This window comes from Cornus florida, unplaced genomic scaffold, assembly GCF_030987335.1.
Source record: "Cornus florida cultivar Cherokee Brave unplaced genomic scaffold, ASM3098733v1 CherokeeBrave_3.0.0_Hap2_Chr03, whole genome shotgun sequence".
In the NCBI taxonomy this organism is placed as follows: Eukaryota; Viridiplantae; Streptophyta; class Magnoliopsida; order Cornales; family Cornaceae; genus Cornus; species Cornus florida.
In genome coordinates this window covers 48545919-48552105 of record NW_026775573.1, presented here as the reverse complement: position 1 = coordinate 48552105, position 6187 = coordinate 48545919, and the positions used below count along the sequence as shown (strand labels likewise).

Genomic DNA, 6187 nt, shown 5'->3' with positions numbered 1-6187 from the left:
CGTATTTTAGCACTTAAGCTAGGGTATTTTAGTCCATTCATCTACCTTACTTTCATGTCTTAGATACTTATTTGTGTTATTATTTATTTCTGGTTAATAAACTTCAAACAGGCTAATAGGAGCTATTTAGCTCAATTTTGGAGCTAAGGAGCAAAGTTGGAAAGAAGCCAAGAAAATGCATAAGAGGAGCTTTGATCGATCGAAGGGAATCTCGATTGATCGAAGAGTTCTACAATCGATCGAAATGAGGCGGTGCCAGCTTAGCAAAGTGGATAAGGCCCAGAAGATATTTTTGATGCCACGTAAGCTTCGATCGATCGAAGCTGAGTGTTTGATCGATCGAGAATCTTCAATCGATCGAAATGCTGCTGGCAGTGAGCTGTTTAATTCCTGAGCGCACCGGTCTCTACCTAACTTGTGTAGCTGCGAATTTCCTCCAATCAAATGCTATATTTCTGACTTGGTGCCAACTCAAAGAGGCTTGTATATAATCTAAATGAACCATTTTTGTAAGAGAGTTTTTTTTTTTTTTTTTTTTTATCATTTTTCCTTTTACATTGTAATTTTATTTTTCTCTCTCTAGAAAAGTTAGAGATTGGGTGATGAGCACAGAAAAGTGTATATTTAAACCCCTTAAGCTTAGGCATTCTTGTACCTTTATCTATCTTACTTTATTGTTTTAAATTGATTTCGTATTATTTCCATTTTCAGGCACTTGTCCCGAAAATAAGCTAACTCAGCCAAATAAGAGCTTAATTGAAGCAATTCTGGGATTAATAAAAGAAAGGAACAAGGTGGAGAAAGAAGGAAACAAATGAAGCCAAAGGTGGCAAGCAGCAAGGTTCGATCGATCCAAGTTTAAGGTTCGATCGATCGAACAATAATCGATCTCAGCACTTCAAGATAGATCCAAGCCTTGACCCAGAAGCATAAAGTTCCGAAAGTTCGATCGATCCAACACCATCCTTCGATCGATCGAACACTTTTGTCCTTAATCAAATGATTGATCCTATCCACAGCTGTACCACCCACTAACCACTTTTGTTCTTTTCCCATAAATATCTCCTATAAATATCTTGGATTTGTCTTTTTCCAAAAAGCTCAGCCGGTTGGATCAATCCACCAAAGTTCGATCGATCTCACTTACTTTTGATCGATCCAAGTTTAAGGTTCGATTGATCGAACTTCCTCCAGTGCGAAAAAGTTAAAAATTCCATCTCATTGAAAGTTGTCCTTTATCTAATCATTAGGGAATATTGTGTGCACGACCCCAGCTCATTTTGGGTGTCATTTTTGACCTACCTATATAAGGATAATGATTGCTTTTACAAAGGAGGAGAACAATATTTCATATCATCTCTTGGAGAGGAAGAGGAGGCTAGAGACACCATTGGAGACTCTTCATCAACAAGGAGCCGATTTCAACCATGGAATTAGCCCTTGAGGGTTGGAGCATCATCACCATGAGTGGCTAGACATCCTCTTGGGGCTAGAGTTAGCCCCAAGCATGCTTTCTATATCTTAATCTTGTGTATTATAGAGGGATTAGTGTTGTAATTGATATTTTGATACTTTGATATATATAGATCTTGTTTATTCAATGATTTATGTAGTTTAATGCTTCCAATTGATCATTTCATTCTATCCATATGTCTATGTATGCTAGAATTGATGTTCATGTGATTGTCTCTAGATTTTATGTTATGAATGCATGTCTATGTGTATTGATGCTATAGATTTGGAGATTGTCAAAACATAGTGCTTAAAGGAATACTTTTGTGATTCTTTTGATGGTTCATGCTTATCTCTTGATGGATTGTGCCTCTCCCTTAGTTTATTTTATGCTAGTATTGTAGATGTAGTGTAGTTGTAGTGTAATATTAAATGGGAGGACAATCTATGCTTGTTGTTTGATGATCCAAGCTTTTGAATGCAAGTAGCATATGTTTCTATCCTTGTGTTGTATTTGGATTGTGAGCTTAATGAAAGGATTAATGGCTTGTTTTGATTTATTATGCCTTTCACATGTTATTTAAACAATATATGCTTCATTGCTTAGATATATTGTGCCTTTCACATGATGTTTAGATAATACATGTTTAACTAGTCATCCTTGCTTGTTGAATCAACCAAATACACACACACCAATATTGCAACACACTTTTTGCCCTCATTAATCACTTGTCAATGATATAGAAATGCATTGCTTGGTGGTGATCTCTAAACCCCAAGATCTTTCTCTCTCTCTTACTTACTCTTAATTGCACTCTTTTGCTATTATTTAGTTTAATTTAGTTGTTCTTTAATCAATCAACCAACCAAATGTTTGATCACTCGACCTACTAGCCCTAATTGTGATTCCACGACATTGCTCAATCCCCATAATCCCTTGGGACGATCCCTTCTCACTCATACTACATAGTGTAGGTGTTAAGCGGTTTATAAATTTAACTATGATGCCCACTTTACACTAATCTCCAAACTCAAAGTGTTGTGCATTGTTTTATGCACCGCCCGAGTCAAGACATCATAGTTTTTGGCGTCGTTGCCGGGGATTGATTGATTAGATTTGGCAACGTCGGATTTGTGGAATTGATTAGGATTAGTACTTTTTTGATCGTGTCTTTACTTTCTTTTTATTTATTTATTTTTCTTTTTTGGTTACTTATTGTGTTGTTCTTACTTAACTAGGTGCATTGTTGGAAAGGAAGCAAGCAAAAGAGCCATTGAGTATTCAATTCAAGCAAGCAAAGAAAGTAAAAAGCTAAAAATTCTAAAATTGCTAAGCTTTAAAATTTGGAGTTGAAGTGCTAAAGGACCTTTGTGAGACTTTTTTTACTCAATCCCTTAGTTAAATCGTCGGCCCGCATGGAGGCTTATTTTTAATTGTCTTGTATCATTGTTGTTAAAGCATGGGAGTATGAATTAAATGTTTGTGGAAGAAGTCCAATTGCATTGTTGTGAAGGCATAGTGTTTGTCATTCTTTGTGTTTGTTGTGTTTTGTATTGTGCATGCATGGGCGTCATTCATTGAAACCAACTCTTGTCCCTTTTGATTTGCATCTTGAATCTATCGTTAGAAATCCTAGGGGAAGAGGAAGTTCAAATAAAGCCAACCTTTCAATGGATGACCATAATGATAATCATGTTGAGGACATTGGTCACATAGACTAACAAGGTATCCTTTATCCCAATGCGCACAATGAGAACATACAAGTACCATTAGGCATGCCTACGCCATTCATTCACCAACCACCACAACAACATGGCCAAGTTCCATATGGAATGCCAAGGCCAATGTATGCTCCACAACCTCCTATCCACAATCAAGGAATTCAAAACCAAGGTGTTCGTGTTGTACCTCAAGTAGCTAATCCACCTCTTGCTTTAAGAGACCATTATGTGCTTAATGAGTATAATGCACCTACATGTATCCAATTGCCCCCATTTAGAGCACATCATTATGAAATTAAGCCACAAACCATCCAAATGCTTCCTAACTATCATGGACTTCCAATTGAAGAACCTTACAAGCATTTGGATGAGTTTCTTGAAGTATGTTCCACCGTAAAATATACGGACATGCCGGAAGAGGTTTTAAGACTCAAACTTTTTCCATTCACCTTAAAAGGCAAGGCAAAGTATTGGTTTAACAATCTTAGGCCTTTTTCAATCACTTCTTGGGCAAAAATGCAACAAGAGTTCTTGAAGAAGTACTATCCACTTTCTAAGACCAATGCCATGAGGACCTCAATTCGAGAATTTTCACATGGGGATGGAGAAACGTTTCATGAGGCATGGGAACGCTTCAATGAATTGCTTAGGAAGTGTCCACATCATGAGATGCCCAAATGGCAATTAGTTCAATACTTCTTTGAGAGCTTATCGGACAACTATAAGGGCATGGTTGACACTTCCATGGGTGGCTCATACATTGATAGGCATGAGAATGACGTGTGGCGTCTCTATGAAAGTATGAGTGGAAATTATTTACATAGAACACTATCATCCAAGAATGGTAGAAATTCGCAAGGTAGGAAAAGTGTTGGCTTATATCAAGTCGACTATTCAAATGAAATAGCCGCCGAAATGAAGTCTTTGTCTCAAAGGTTTGATAAATTTTTGATTAACCAAAACTCGGCGAACCAAGTATCTTCCTTCCCCAACCATTCTCATCGTGCATCAAATGAAACATGTATGACTTGTTCTAGTGTTCTTCATTCTACTTCTCATTATCCTCACGGACAAATGCAAAACGAACCTAATGAACAAGTCAATGCGGCTTTTGTGAACCAAGGGAACAATCCTTATGGTACTCATTATAATCCAAGTTGGAGGAAACATCCAAATTTCTCTTGGAAAAACCAAGGAGAGGGCTCAAACCCTTCCCAAGGCGGTTTCCAAGGGAAGTACATTCCACCTCCACTTCAAAACCAAGGATCCCAAGGTTATAGACCTTATCAATCACAAGGGAATCAATTTGCTAATTCTCATTTTCCCAACCAATCTTATTCCCAAGGTAATACTAGAGGCTAACACTCAATTTGAATGCTTTGGGCACTTTAGAGGCTAACACTCAATTGTTTCATTCTTACTCTCAATCTATTGCAAAGCTAGAAACCCAAGTAGGGCAAATAGCAAGCACTCTCAATGCAAGAGAGAAGGGAAAGATGCCTATAAATGCCCCACCTAAGCAACAATGTGTTGTGGAAACCCATTCCTCATCGGAAGGTCACACCATTGAATATGTTAATGTGGTGACTACCTTGCGGAGTGGTAGGATTATGGACAATCAAGTTGGAATGTCTAAGGAAGAGAGTGAACCGGTACAACCTCAAGTTGTCACCCGTCCCGTTTCACATCCTATTCCTCCTTCATTGCATATACATGATCTTGTAAATGAGAAAGTTTTAAAAGATGTGTTTTAAAAAGAAGTTTTGAAAAATGATGTTGAAAAGGTTTTATTGAAAAATGATTTGAAAACTTCTTGTGTTGAAGAGAGTTTAAAAGAAAATTTTGAAAAAGTGTTTGAACCAAATGTTCCATTTCCAGATGCCTTAAAAGGATCCATTTCAAAAGACAAGCAGAAGGCAAAAACCAATGAAATCTTGGAAATGTTTAGGCAAGTGAAAGTTAACCTTCCACTATTGGATGCAATCAAGCAAATTCCGGCTTATGCCAAATTCTTGAAAGACTTGTGCACCCAAAAGCGGAAGAACAAGAGCCAAGCACCAAGAAAAGTGGTTTTGACCGAGCAAGTAAGCTCAATTTTGCAACATAACACTCTTTCAAAGTTTAAGGACCCCGGTTCACCCATTACATCATGCATTATTGGCAATCATATCATTAATCGGGCACTTCTTGACTTACGAGCAAGTGTTAACTTTCTTCCATACTCGGTTTATGTCAAATTGGGCTTAGGTGAATTGAAACCGACGTCGGTAGTTTTGCAACTTGCTGATCGATCCATTAAGAAGCCTAGAGGTATAATTGAGGATGTTTTGATAAAGATTGACAAATTCTTCTTCCCGGTTGATTTCGTTGTCATAGACACAGAACCGATTCCCAATCCTAAGAGCCAAATTCCCGTTATCCTTGGCCGTCCTTTCTTGGCAACCGCTAATGCCAACATCAATTGTAGGACGGGGATAATGAAGATCTCATTTGGCCACATGAAGCTGAAGTTGAATATCTTTTCTGACGACCCTGGTTTTTAGGCCAGCGTGTCCTGTGATGAATCGTAAGGATAACCCGATAACGGATCCGAATGCGGAAGCGAAAACAGAAAACAAGACTCTAAGAAGTCAAAGTGACCTTTCATGAGGTCGTGGAACTCAACAAGAAATGATGTGGAAGCAAAAGATCGAAAATATGACAAATAAGCCCCCAGGGGCAAAATAGTCATTTCTAAAAACTATAGATTCGGGTGCCACCAAGCACACTGCTAGAAGGACAAAAAAAAACTAATCAAGGTAGACTCAAGAATCGCATGATTCGGAGTCCGGACGAAGGAGAAACGGCATGACGAAGAAAAACAAGCACTTAAAGCAAAAAACTGGTAATTATCTAGGAAGAACCGGGTGCAACTGAGCACACTGTTGGAAAGACAGTGAAAAATTAGTCAAGTTCAAAAAAAAATTCAATTGAATCGGAGTCCGGACGAAGGAGAAAAGCCCAAAAGAAGAAT

The 6187-nt window shown here is 38.0% G+C and overlaps 1 pseudogene; it reads right to left on the bottom strand.

Annotated features, from left to right (window-relative positions):
* Positions 1–3746: 3746 nt before the first annotated feature.
* Positions 3747–3845, bottom strand: LOC132301905 (small nucleolar RNA R71; annotated as a pseudogene).
* Between the last annotated feature and the right edge of the window lie 2342 nt (positions 3846–6187).